The sequence below is a fragment of the Hyla sarda genome, unplaced genomic scaffold, assembly GCF_029499605.1.
Source record: "Hyla sarda isolate aHylSar1 unplaced genomic scaffold, aHylSar1.hap1 scaffold_445, whole genome shotgun sequence".
Taxonomy (NCBI): Eukaryota; Metazoa; Chordata; class Amphibia; order Anura; family Hylidae; genus Hyla; species Hyla sarda.
This window is the reverse complement of record NW_026610458.1, coordinates 169360-182007: the sequence shown is the minus strand read 5'-3', so window position 1 is coordinate 182007 and position 12648 is coordinate 169360. Positions and strand designations below refer to the sequence as shown.

General features: G+C 45.6%; 5 non-coding genes across 5 annotated transcripts; all 5 read left to right on the top strand.

The window, feature by feature from the left end:
* The first annotated feature begins 1678 nt into the window (after nt 1–1678).
* On the top strand, nt 1679–1869 carry LOC130334788 (U2 spliceosomal RNA). Its single transcript, XR_008876533.1, has one exon. It is a non-coding gene; the product is annotated as a U2 spliceosomal RNA (small nuclear RNA).
* Nucleotides 1870–3954: 2085 nt separating this feature from the next.
* On the top strand, nt 3955–4145 carry LOC130334787 (U2 spliceosomal RNA). Its single transcript, XR_008876532.1, has one exon. It is a non-coding gene; the product is annotated as a U2 spliceosomal RNA (small nuclear RNA).
* Nucleotides 4146–6207: 2062 nt separating this feature from the next.
* On the top strand, nt 6208–6398 carry LOC130334786 (U2 spliceosomal RNA). Its single transcript, XR_008876531.1, has one exon. It is a non-coding gene; the product is annotated as a U2 spliceosomal RNA (small nuclear RNA).
* A 2049-nt stretch (nt 6399–8447) lies between these two features.
* LOC130334785 (U2 spliceosomal RNA) lies at nt 8448–8638 on the top strand. Its single transcript, XR_008876530.1, has one exon. It is a non-coding gene; the product is annotated as a U2 spliceosomal RNA (small nuclear RNA).
* A 2099-nt stretch (nt 8639–10737) lies between these two features.
* LOC130334784 (U2 spliceosomal RNA) lies at nt 10738–10928 on the top strand. The gene has a single exon (XR_008876529.1). It is a non-coding gene; the product is annotated as a U2 spliceosomal RNA (small nuclear RNA).
* The last annotated feature ends 1720 nt before the right edge of the window (nt 10929–12648 follow it).

Sequence of the window (12648 nt, the reverse complement as noted above, 5' to 3'; positions counted from 1 at the left end):
GACATATGTCTTTTTTCGACCGTACTAACTATGTAACTATGTAACATAACATGGGGGGGGTCTCCTGGCTGTTCACACAGGTGTGTCATTGCTGTACATTGACCATGCATTGCTTCTGTGGTATTGCAAAGGCAAAGACAAATGCTTCCAGCCATCCATTGCACTAATGGATTGGTCATCAGCTGGCTGTCTATGTCCCGCATCAATATAGACCAAAGTACAGAGGGTTAGGCTATGCTATTGTGCACCTACCTGATGCATCAGAAGGTGCGAGGCCCTTGCTAAATTCTGTGCACAGACTTTGAGATCTATGCTTTAGACTGTATCTAAACCTGCTCCAACATGGACTGACATTCTGGCCTACTTTCAGCCGATGCGACTTGTCTGTCGCTGAACAGTCGCTTTTTATGTATTCAGCACCTATGTATAATGTTGTAAAAATGCTCTAGAAGCTAAAGTCGCAGAAATGTCACACATATTTGGCCTGCAACTTTCTGTGCGACAAATTCAGACAGGAAAAATCAGTATAAATCCTTAGAAAATTATCCCCCAGTGTCTCCATCTGCTGGCGGTATTGAATAAGCATTGCTGCACTGATGGGGTATGCATTAGACGAAAAAAAAGAAGAAAAAGAAGAATAATACGCCCAGAAAAGAGGCGAAAAGGAGAAAAACGTAAAAAAACGTGAAAAAAAAGTAAGAGGAAGAGAAGGGAAAAAAAGGTGGAAATGGGTTTAAAAGTGATTTCGGCGGAGAAATATATATATATATATATATATATATATATATATATATATATATATATATGCGCACACACACACATAGATATAAACGTATTCTCCGTTGAGATATTGCAGCCGCTGCTGTGTCCAGGCCCAGGAGCCTTAGCACTGTGCTGTGATGTCACTCAATACCACTGACATCACTAGGTGTAAACAACATCTCTCCTTTGCTGTGTATGTGACTATGGAGCTGTTTGGTGATGTCGTCTATTACGGCCTTCATAGAAGCAACAGGAGATTGTTGCATCCATCTTGAACCCTCAGAACTACAGTGCTATGATGTCACTCACTTCCACAGGCCTTGCAGAGTGTAAACAACAACAACCCAGCTTTGTTGTGTATGTAACCATAGGGATTTGTGATGTCACCTAGAACCTTCACAGCAGCGACAGCTTTATGAGGAGCATCAGCACTGCTCTGCCTGAGCAGAACCATCACCGCCATAGGTTGTCAAATAACCCGGATTTAACCCACACAGGTAAGTCCAATGGGGTGCAGGCATGTCCTCTATGCTTACAGCTTCCCGTGGGTGTTGGTTTGATACCGTTTGGGGACAGCCAAGGAGGCATCTGCAGGCAACAAAGGTAGGTGTGTGCTTGTGTGTGTGTTTCCTATGCAGATCCTAAGCCCAGTGTCACATGCAAGTAGGAGGAGTAAGAAGGGTTCCTGGCAAATCCGGGTTATGGATTGCATTTAAAAAGGCCCCGTGGGAGTGCAATGGGCCCCTGTCTTGCTGCTTAGCAATAATGGTATGGGTTTAGGTTCTGCTGTGTGTACTGGTGGTTGACTGCCCCCCAGCCCAGAGTGTGCATGGAAAATTGTCTGGCAGCCTCCCTGACAGCAAGCAGTGATAGTGCCCATGAAGGGGACCTTGTTGGGCCCGCCCCTTTCACGGTTATCGCTTCTCGGCCTTTTGGCTAAGATCAAGTGTAGTATCTGTTCTTATCAGTTTAATATCTGATACGTCCCCTATCTGGGGACCATATATTAAATGGATTTTTGAGAACGGGGGCCGATTTCGAAGCTTGCTTCCGTCGCCCTATGCATTGACCCGATATGGCAGTATCTTCGGGTACAGTGCACCACCCCCTTACAGGGTTAAAAAGAAAGATTCCTACTTTCATTGCTACCTGCTTGCTGGCTAGCCAGCTAGCCAGCCCTGTGGGCCTTGCTGCTGCTGCAGCCAAAAAACAAAAGGTGGTGCTGCTGCTGCTTCTGCTGCTTCTGCTTCTGCTTGTGTCTGGCCCCTGTTGGAGCGTCCAGGCACAGGACTTCTGCTGCTGCTGACTAAATGGCCTCCTTAATTGGATCATTTGAGTAGCCAGCACACCTGTGCAGGTAGGGCATGACATGATAGGCAGCTGCCTTGATAGCGGGTGGGTGCTGAATGTTCCTAATTGACAAAATAAGATTAATGCTTATGAAGAAATATAAAATCTCATCCCTTCCCCAATATCGCGCCACACCCCTACCCCTTAATTCCCTGGTTGAACTTGATGGACATATGTCTTTTTTCGACCGTACTAACTATGTAACTATGTAACATAACATGGGGGGGGTCTCCTGGCTGTTCACACAGGTGTGTCATTGCTGTACATTGACCATGCATTGCTTCTGTGGTATTGCAAAGGCAAAGACAAATGCTTCCAGCCATCCATTGCACTAATGGATTGGTCATCAGCTGGCTGTCTATGTCCCGCATCAATATAGACCAAAGTACAGAGGGTTAGGCTATGCTATTGTGCACCTACCTGATGCATCAGAAGGTGCGAGGCCCTTGCTAAATTCTGTGCACAGACTTTGAGATCTATGCTTTAGACTGTATCTAAACCTGCTCCAACATGGACTGACATTCTGGCCTACTTTCAGCCGATGCGACTTGTCTGTCGCTGAACAGTCGCTTTTTATGTATTCAGCACCTATGTATAATGTTGTAAAAATGCTCTAGAAGCTAAAGTCGCAGAAATGTCACACATATTTGGCCTGCAACTTTCTGTGCGACAAATTCAGACAGGAAAAATCAGTATAAATCCTTAGAAAATTATCCCCCAGTGTCTCCATCTGCTGGCGGTATTGAATAAGCATTGCTGCACTGATGGGGTATGCATTAGACGAAAAAAAAGAAGAAAAAGAAGAATAATACGCCCAGAAAAGAGGCGAAAAGGAGAAAAACGTAAAAAAATGTGAAAAAAAAGTAAGAGGAAGAGAAGGGAAAAAAAGGTGGAAATGGGTTTAAAAGTGATTTCGGCGGAGAAATATATATATATATATATATATATATATATATATATATATATATATGCGCACACACACACATAGATATAAACGTATTCTCCGTTGAGATATTGCAGCCGCTGCTGTGTCCAGGCCCAGGAGCCTTAGCACTGTGCTGTGATGTCACTCAATACCACTGACATCACTAGGTGTAAACAACATCTCTCCTTTGCTGTGTATGTGACTATGGAGCTGTTTGGTGATGTCGTCTATTACGGCCTTCATAGAAGCAACAGGAGATTGTTGCATCCATCTTGAACCCTCAGAACTACAGTGCTATGATGTCACTCACTTCCACAGGCCTTGCAGAGTGTAAACAACAACAACCCAGCTTTGTTGTGTATGTAACCATAGGGATTTGTGATGTCACCTAGAACCTTCACAGCAGCGACAGCTTTATGAGGAGCATCAGCACTGCTCTGCCTGAGCAGAACCATCACCGCCATAGGTTGTCAAATAACCCGGATTTAACCCACACAGGTAAGTCCAATGGGGTGCAGGCATGTCCTCTATGCTTACAGCTTCCCGTGGGTGTTGGTTTGATACCGTTTGGGGACAGCCAAGGAGGCATCTGCAGGCAACAAAGGTAGGTGTGTGCTTGTGTGTGTGTTTCCTATGCAGATCCTAAGCCCAGTGTCACATGCAAGTAGGAGGAGTAAGAAGGGTTCCTGGCAAATCCGGGTTATGGATTGCATTTAAAAAGGCCCAGTGGGAGTGCAATGGGCCCCTGTCTTGCTGCTTAGCAATAATGGTATGGGTTTAGGTTCTGCTGTGTGTACTGGTGGTTGACTGCCCCCCAGCCCAGAGTGTGCATGGAAAATTGTCTGGCAGCCTCCCTGACAGCAAGCAGTGATAGTGCCCATGAAGGGGACCTTGTTGGGCCCGCCCCTTTCACGGTTATCGCTTCTCGGCCTTTTGGCTAAGATCAAGTGTAGTATCTGTTCTTATCAGTTTAATATCTGATACGTCCCCTATCTGGGGACCATATATTAAATGGATTTTTGAGAACGGGGGCCGATTTCGAAGCTTGCTTCCGTCGCCCTATGCATTGACCCGATATGGCAGTATCTTCGGGTACAGTGCACCACCCCCTTACAGGGTTAAAAAGAAAGATTCCTACTTTCATTGCTACCTGCTTGCTGGCTAGCCAGCTAGCCAGCCCTGTGGGCCTTGCTGCTGCTGCTTCTGCTGCTTCTGCTTCTGCTGCTTCTGCTTCTGCTTGTGTCTGGCCCCTGTTGGAGCGTCCAGGCACAGGACTTCTGCTGCTGCTGACTAAATGGCCTCCTTAATTGGATCATTTGAGTAGCCAGCACACCTGTGCAGGTAGGGCATGACATGATAGGCAGCTGCCTTGATAGCGGGTGGGTGCTGAATGTTCCTAATTGACAAAATAAGATTAATGCTTATGAAGAAATATAAAATCTCATCCCTTCCCCAATATCGCGCCACACCCCTACCCCTTAATTCCCTGGTTGAACTTGATGGACATATGTCTTTTTTCGACCGTACTAACTATGTAACTATGTAACATAACATGGGGGGGGTCTCCTGGCTGTTCACACAGGTGTGTCATTGCTGTACATTGACCATGCATTGCTTCTGTGGTATTGCAAAGGCAAAGACAAATGCTTCCAGCCATCCATTGCACTAATGGATTGGTCATCAGCTGGCTGTCTATGTCCCGCATCAATATAGACCAAAGTACAGAGGGTTAGGCTATGCTATTGTGCACCTACCTGATGCATCAGAAGGTGCGAGGCCCTTGCTAAATTCTGTGCACAGACTTTGAGATCTATGCTTTAGACTGTATCTAAACCTGCTCCAACATGGACTGACATTCTGGCCTACTTTCAGCCGATGCGACTTGTCTGTCGCTGAACAGTCGCTTTTTATGTATTCAGCACCTATGTATAATGTTGTAAAAATGCTCTAGAAGCTAAAGTCGCAGAAATGTCACACATATTTGGCCTGCAACTTTCTGTGCGACAAATTCAGACAGGAAAAATCAGTATAAATCCTTAGAAAATTATCCCCCAGTGTCTCCATCTGCTGGCGGTATTGAATAAGCATTGCTGCACTGATGGGGTATGCATTAGACGAAAAAAAAGAAGAAAAAGAAGAATAATACGCCCAGAAAAGAGGCGAAAAGGAGAAAAACGTAAAAAAACGTGAAAAAAAAGTAAGAGGAAGAGAAGGGAAAAAAAGGTGGAAATGGGTTTAAAAGTGATTTCGGCGGAGAAATATATATATATATATATATATATATATATATATATATATGCGCACACACACACATAGATATAAACGTATTCTCCGTTGAGATATTGCAGCCGCTGCTGTGTCCAGGCCCAGGAGCCTTAGCACTGTGCTGTGATGTCACTCAATACCACTGACATCACTAGGTGTAAACAACATCTCTCCTTTGCTGTGTATGTGACTATGGAGCTGTTTGGTGATGTCGTCTATTACGGCCTTCATAGAAGCAACAGGAGATTGTTGCATCCATCTTGAATCCTCAGAACTACAGTGCTATGATGTCACTCACTTCCACAGGCCTTGCAGAGTGTAAACAACAACAACCCAGCTTTGTTGTGTATGTAACCATAGGGATTTGTGATGTCACCTAGAACCTTCACAGCAGCGACAGCTTTATGAGGAGCATCAGCACTGCTCTGCCTGAGCAGAACCATCACCGCCATAGGTTGTCAAATAACCCGGATTTAACCCACACAGGTAAGTCCAATGGGGTGCAGGCATGTCCTCTATGCTTACAGCTTCCCGTGGGTGTTGGTTTGATACCGTTTGGGGACAGCCAAGGAGGCATCTGCAGGCAACAAAGGTAGGTGTGTGCTTGTGTGTGTGTTTCCTATGCAGATCCTAAGCCCAGTGTCACATGCAAGTAGGAGGAGTAAGAAGGGTTCCTGGCAAATCCGGGTTATGGATTGCATTTAAAAAGGCCCCGTGGGAGTGCAATGGGCCCCTGTCTTGCTGCTTAGCAATAATGGTATGGGTTTAGGTTCTGCTGTGTGTACTGGTGGTTGACTGCCCCCCAGCCCAGAGTGTGCATGGAAAATTGTCTGGCAGCCTCCCTGACAGCAAGCAGTGATAGTGCCCATGAAGGGGACCTTGTTGGGCCCGCCCCTTTCACGGTTATCGCTTCTCGGCCTTTTGGCTAAGATCAAGTGTAGTATCTGTTCTTATCAGTTTAATATCTGATACGTCCCCTATCTGGGGACCATATATTAAATGGATTTTTGAGAACGGGGGCCGATTTCGAAGCTTGCTTCCGTCGCCCTATGCATTGACCCGATATGGCAGTATCTTCGGGTACAGTGCACCACCCCCTTACAGGGTTAAAAAGAAAGATTCCTACTTTCATTGCTACCTGCTTGCTGGCTAGCCAGCTAGCCAGCCCTGTGGGCCTTGCTGCTGCTGCAGCCAAAAAACAAAAGGTGGTGCTGCTGCTGCTTCTGCTGCTTCTGCTTGTGTCTGGCCCCTGTTGGAGCGTCCAGGCACAGGACTTCTGCTGCTGCTGACTAAATGGCCTCCTTAATTGGATCATTTGAGTAGCCAGCACACCTGTGCAGGTAGGGCATGACATGATAGGCAGCTGCCTTGATAGCGGGTGGGTGCTGAATGTTCCTAATTGACAAAATAAGATTAATGCTTATGAAGAAATATAAAATCTCATCCCTTCCCCAATATCGCGCCACACCCCTACCCCTTAATTCCCTGGTTGAACTTGATGGACATATGTCTTTTTTCGACCGTACTAACTATGTAACTATGTAACATAACATGGGGGGGGTCTCCTGGCTGTTCACACAGGTGTGTCATTGCTGTACATTGACCATGCATTGCTTCTGTGGTATTGCAAAGGCAAAGACAAATGCTTCCAGCCATCCATTGCACTAATGGATTGGTCATCAGCTGGCTGTCTATGTCCCGCATCAATATAGACCAAAGTACAGAGGGTTAGGCTATGCTATTGTGCACCTACCTGATGCATCAGAAGGTGCGAGGCCCTTGCTAAATTCTGTGCACAGACTTTGAGATCTATGCTTTAGACTGTATCTAAACCTGCTCCAACATGGACTGACATTCTGGCCTACTTTCAGCCGATGCGACTTGTCTGTCGCTGAACAGTCGCTTTTTATGTATTCAGCACCTATGTATAATGTTGTAAAAATGCTCTAGAAGCTAAAGTCGCAGAAATGTCACACATATTTGGCCTGCAAATTTCTGTGCGACAAATTCAGACAGGAAAAATCAGTATAAATCCTTAGAAAATTATCCCCCAGTGTCTCCATCTGCTGGCGGTATTGAATAAGCATTGCTGCACTGATGGGGTATGCATTAGACGAAAAAAAAGAAGAAAAAGAAGAATAATACGCCCAGAAAAGAGGCGAAAAGGAGAAAAACGTAAAAAAACGTGAAAAAAAAGTAAGAGGAAGAGAAGGGAAAAAAAGGTGGAAATGGGTTTAAAAGTGATTTCGGCGGAGAAATATATATATATATACGCGCACACACACACATAGATATAAACGTATTCTCCGTTGAGATATTGCAGCCGCTGCTGTGTCCAGGCCCAGGAGCCTTAGCACTGTGCTGTGATGTCACTCAATACCACTGACATCACTAGGTGTAAACAACATCTCTCCTTTGCTGTGTATGTGACTATGGAGCTGTTTGGTGATGTCGTCTATTATGGCCTTCATAGAAGCAACAGGAGATTGTTGCATCCATCTTGAACCCTCAGAACTACAGTGCTATGATGTCACTCACTTCCACAGGCCTTGCAGAGTGTAAACAACAACAACCCAGCTTTGTTGTGTATGTAACCATAGGGATTTGTGATGTCACCTAGAACCTTCACAGCAGCGACAGCTTTATGAGGAGCATCAGCACTGCTCTGCCTGAGCAGAACCATCACCGCCATAGGTTGTCAAATAACCCGGATTTAACCCACACAGGTAAGTCCAATGGGGTGCAGGCATGTCCTCTATGCTTACAGCTTCCCGTGGGTGTTGGTTTGATACCGTTTGGGGACAGCCAAGGAGGCATCTGCAGGCAACAAAGGTAGGTGTGTGCTTGTGTGTGTGTTTCCTATGCAGATCCTAAGCCCAGTGTCACATGCAAGTAGGAGGAGTAAGAAGGGTTCCTGGCAAATCCGGGTTATGGATTGCATTTAAAAAGGCCCCGTGGGAGTGCAATGGGCCCCTGTCTTGCTGCTTAGCAATAATGGTATGGGTTTAGGTTCTGCTGTGTGTACTGGTGGTTGACTGCCCCCCAGCCCAGAGTGTGCATGGAAAATTGTCTGGCAGCCTCCCTGACAGCAAGCAGTGATAGTGCCCATGAAGGGGACCTTGTTGGGCCCGCCCCTTTCACGGTTATCGCTTCTCGGCCTTTTGGCTAAGATCAAGTGTAGTATCTGTTCTTATCAGTTTAATATCTGATACGTCCCCTATCTGGGGACCATATATTAAATGGATTTTTGAGAACGGGGGCCGATTTCGAAGCTTGCTTCCGTCGCCCTATGCATTGACCCGATATGGCAGTATCTTCGGGTACAGTGCACCACCCCCTTACAGGGTTAAAAAGAAAGATTCCTACTTTCATTGCTACCTGCTTGCTGGCTAGCCAGCTAGCCAGCCCTGTGGGCCTTGCTGCTGCTGCAGCCAAAAAACAAAAGGTGGTGCTGCTGCTGCTTCTGCTGCTTCTGCTTCTGCTTGTGTCTGGCCCCTGTTGGAGCGTCCAGGCACAGGACTTCTGCTGCTGCTGACTAAATGGCCTCCTTAATTGGATCATTTGAGTAGCCAGCACACCTGTGCAGGTAGGGCATGACATGATAGGCAGCTGCCTTGATAGCGGGTGGGTGCTGAATGTTCCTAATTGACAAAATAAGATTAATGCTTATGAAGAAATATAAAATCTCATCCCTTCCCCAATATCGCGCCACACCCCTACCCCTTAATTCCCTGGTTGAACTTGATGGACATATGTCTTTTTTCGACCGTACTAACTATGTAACTATGTAACATAACATGGGGGGGGTCTCCTGGCTGTTCACACAGGTGTGTCATTGCTGTACATTGACCATGCATTGCTTCTGTGGTATTGCAAAGGCAAAGACAAATGCTTCCAGCCATCCATTGCACTAATGGATTGGTCATCAGCTGGCTGTCTATGTCCCGCATCAATATAGACCAAAGTACAGAGGGTTAGGCTATGCTATTGTGCACCTACCTGATGCATCAGAAGGTGCGAGGCCCTTGCTAAATTCTGTGCACAGACTTTGAGATCTATGCTTTAGACTGTATCTAAACCTGCTCCAACATGGACTGACATTCTGGCCTACTTTCAGCCGATGCGACTTGTCTGTCGCTGAACAGTCGCTTTTTATGTATTCAGCACCTATGTATAATGTTGTAAAAATGCTCTAGAAGCTAAAGTCGCAGAAATGTCACACATATTTGGCCTGCAACTTTCTGTGCGACAAATTCAGACAGGAAAAATCAGTATAAATCCTTAGAAAATTATCCCCCAGTGTCTCCATCTGCTGGCGGTATTGAATAAGCATTGCTGCACTGATGGGGTATGCATTAGACGAAAAAAAAGAAGAAAAAGAAGAATAATACGCCCAGAAAAGAGGCGAAAAGGAGAAAAACGTAAAAAAACGTGAAAAAAAAGTAAGAGGAAGAGAAGGGAAAAAAAGGTGGAAATGGGTTTAAAAGTGATTTCGGCGGAGAAATATATATATATATATATATATATATATATATATATATATATATATATATATATATATATGCGCACACACACACATAGATATAAACGTATTCTCCGTTGAGATATTGCAGCCGCTGCTGTGTCCAGGCCCAGGAGCCTTAGCACTGTGCTGTGATGTCACTCAATACCACTGACATCACTAGGTGTAAACAACATCTCTCCTTTGCTGTGCATGTGACTATGGAGCTGTTTGGTGATGTCGTCTATTACGGCCTTCATAGAAGCAACAGGAGATTGTTGCATCCATCTTGAACCCTCAGAACTACAGTGCTATGATGTCACTCACTTCCACAGGCCTTGCAGAGTGTAAACAACAACAACCCAGCTTTGTTGTGTATGTAACCATAGGGATTTGTGATGTCACCTAGAACCTTCACAGCAGCGACAGCTTTATGAGGAGCATCAGCACTGCTCTGCCTGAGCAGAACCATCACCGCCATAGGTTGTCAAATAACCCGGATTTAACCCACACAGGTAAGTCCAATGGGGTGCAGGCATGTCCTCTATGCTTACAGCTTCCCGTGGGTGTTGGTTTGATACCGTTTGGGGACAGCCAAGGAGGCATCTGCAGGCAACAAAGGTAGGTGTGTGCTTGTGTGTGTGTTTCCTATGCAGATCCTAAGCCCAGTGTCACATGCAAGTAGGAGGAGTAAGAAGGGTTCCTGGCAAATCCGGGTTATGGATTGCATTTAAAAAGGCCCCGTGGGAGTGCAATGGGCCCCTGTCTTGCTGCTTAGCAATAATGGTATGGGTTTAGGTTCTGCTGTGTGTACTGGTGGTTGACTGCCCCCCAGCCCAGAGTGTGCATGGAAAATTGTCTGGCAGCCTCCCTGACAGCAAGCAGTGATAGTGCCCATGAAGGGGACCTTGTTGGGCCCGCCCCTTTCACGGTTATCGCTTCTCGGCCTTTTGGCTAAGATCAAGTGTAGTATCTGTTCTTATCAGTTTAATATCTGATACGTCCCCTATCTGGGGACCATATATTAAATGGATTTTTGAGAACGGGGGCCGATTTCGAAGCTTGCTTCCGTCGCCCTATGCATTGACCCGATATGGCAGTATCTTCGGGTACAGTGCACCACCCCCTTACAGGGTTAAAAAGAAAGATTCCTACTTTCATTGCTACCTGCTTGCTGGCTAGCCAGCTAGCCAGCCCTGTGGGCCTTGCTGCTGCTGCAGCCAAAAAACAAAAGGTGGTGCTGCTGCTGCTTCTGCTGCTTCTGCTTCTGCTTGTGTCTGGCCCCTGTTGGAGCGTCCAGGCACAGGACTTCTGCTGCTGCTGACTAAATGGCCTCCTTAATTGGATCATTTGAGTAGCCAGCACACCTGTGCAGGTAGGGCATGACATGATAGGCAGCTGCCTTGATAGCGGGTGGGTGCTGAATGTTCCTAATTGACAAAATAAGATTAATGCTTATGAAGAAATATAAAATCTCATCCCATCCCCAATATCGCGCCACACCCCTACCCCTTAATTCCCTGGTTGAACTTGATGGACATATGTCTTTTTTCGACCGTACTAACTATGTAACTATGTAACATAACATGGGGGGGGTCTCCTGGCTGTTCACACAGGTGTGTCATTGCTGTACATTGACCATGCATTGCTTCTGTGGTATTGCAAAGGCAAAGACAAATGCTTCCAGCCATCCATTGCACTAATGGATTGGTCATCAGCTGGCTGTCTATGTCCCGCATCAATATAGACCAAAGTACAGAGGGTTAGGCTATGCTATTGTGCACCTACCTGATGCATCAGAAGGTGCGAGGCCCTTGCTAAATTCTGTGCACAGACTTTGAGATCTATGCTTTAGACTGTATCTAAACCTGCTCCAACATGGACTGACATTCTGGCCTACTTTCAGCCGATGCGACTTGTCTGTCGCTGAACAGTCGCTTTTTATGTATTCAGCACCTATGTATAATGTTGTAAAAATGCTCTAGAAGCTAAAGTCGCAGAAATGTCACACATATTTGGCCTGCAACTTTCTGTGCGACAAATTCAGACAGGAAAAATCAGTATAAATCCTTAGAAAATTATCCCCCAGTGTCTCCATCTGCTGGCGGTATTGAATAAGCATTGCTGCACTGATGGGGTATGCATTAGACGAAAAAAAAGAAGAAAAAGAAGAATAATACGCCCAGAAAAGAGGCGAAAAGGAGAAAAACGTAAAAAAACGTGAAAAAAAAGTAAGAGGAAGAGAAGGGAAAAAAAGGTGGAAATGGGTTTAAAAGTGATTTCGGCGGAGAAATATATATATATATATATATATATATATATATATATATATATATATATATATGCGCACACACACACATAGATATAAACGTATTCTCCGTTGAGATATTGCAGCCGCTGCTGTGTCCAGGCCCAGGAGCCTTAGCACTGTGCTGTGATGTCACTCAATACCACTGACATCACTAGGTGTAAACAACATCTCTCCTTTGCTGTGTATGTGACTATGGAGCTGTTTGGTGATGTCGTCTATTACGGCCTTCATAGAAGCAACAGGAGATTGTTGCATCCATCTTGAACCCTCAGAACTACAGTGCTATGATGTCACTCACTTCCACAGGCCTTGCAGAGTGTAAACAACAACAACCCAGCTTTGTTGTGTATGTAACCATAGGGATTTGTGATGTCACCTAGAACCTTCACAGCAGCGACAGCTTTATGAGGAGCATCAGCACTGCTCTGCCTGAGCAGAACCATCACCGCCATAGGTTGTCAAATAACCCGGATTTAACCCACACAGGTAAGTCCAATGGGGTGCAGGCATGTCCTCTATGCTTACAGCTTCCCG